Raw genomic sequence first — 1,029 nt, forward strand, 5'->3', positions numbered from 1 at the left:
GACAATGGTTGCTAAGTCAGAGGGGCTCTGCTTAGAATTCTCTGTCTGTTGCTGAGAAGATGATGGAAAAGGCTTGCTATTGCTAAACCTGTTTCTTCCACCATTATTGTTGTTAAAACCTTGTTGAGGTCTCTGTTGATCCTTCCATGAGAGATTTGGATGATTTCTCCATGAAGGATTATAGGTGTTTCCATAGGATTCTCCCATGTAATTCACCTCTTCCATTGCTGGGTTCTCAGGATCATAAGCTTTTTCTTCAGAGGAAGTTTCCTTAGTACTGCCTATTGCTGCTTGCATTTCAGACAGACTCTGAGAAATCATATTGACTTGTTGGGTCAATATTTTATTCTAAGCCAATATGGCATTCAGAGTATCAATCTCAAGAACTCCCTTCTTCTGAGTTGTCCTATTATTCACAGGATTCCTTTCAGAAGTGTACATGAATTGGTTATTTGCAACCATTTCAATGAGTTCTTGAGCTTCTGCAGGCGTCTTCTTCAGATGAAGAGATCATCCAGCAGAGCTATCCAATGACATCTTGGATAGTTCAAACAGACCATCATAGAAGATTCCTATGATGCTCCATTCTGAAAGCATGTCAGAAGGGCACCTTCTAATCAATTGCTTGTATCTCTCCCAAGCTTCATAAAGGGACTCACCATCCTTCTGTCTAAAGGTTTGGACTTCCACTCTAAGCTTACTCAATTTTTGAGGTGGAAAGAACTTTGCCAAGAAGGCATTGACTAGCTTTTCCCAAGAGTTCAGGCTTTCCTTAGGTTGTGAATCCAACCATGTTCTAGCTCTGTCTCTTACATCAAAAGGAAAGAGCATAAGTCTGTAGACTTCAGGGTCAACCCCATTGGTCTTGACAGTGTCACAGATTTGCAAGAACTCAGCTAAGAACTGATGAGGATCTTCTAATGGAAGTCCATGAAACTTGCAATTCTGTTGCATTAGAGAAACTAATTGAGGCTTAAGCTCAAAGTTGTTTGCTCCAATGGCAGGGATAGAGATGCTTCTCCCATAGAA

The 1,029-nt window shown here is 40.8% G+C and overlaps 1 non-coding gene across 1 annotated transcript; it reads left to right on the top strand.

Moving 5' to 3' along the window:
- Positions 1-591: 591 nt before the first annotated feature.
- On the top strand, positions 592-699 carry LOC148568522 (small nucleolar RNA R71). The gene has a single exon (XR_015883063.1). It is a non-coding gene; the product is annotated as a small nucleolar RNA R71 (small nucleolar RNA).
- Positions 700-1,029: the final 330 nt, after the last annotated feature.

This window comes from Arachis ipaensis, chromosome B4 (assembly GCF_059453495.1).
Source record: "Arachis ipaensis isolate K30076 ecotype BB chromosome B4, ASM5945349v1, whole genome shotgun sequence".
Taxonomy (NCBI): Eukaryota; Viridiplantae; Streptophyta; class Magnoliopsida; order Fabales; family Fabaceae; genus Arachis; species Arachis ipaensis.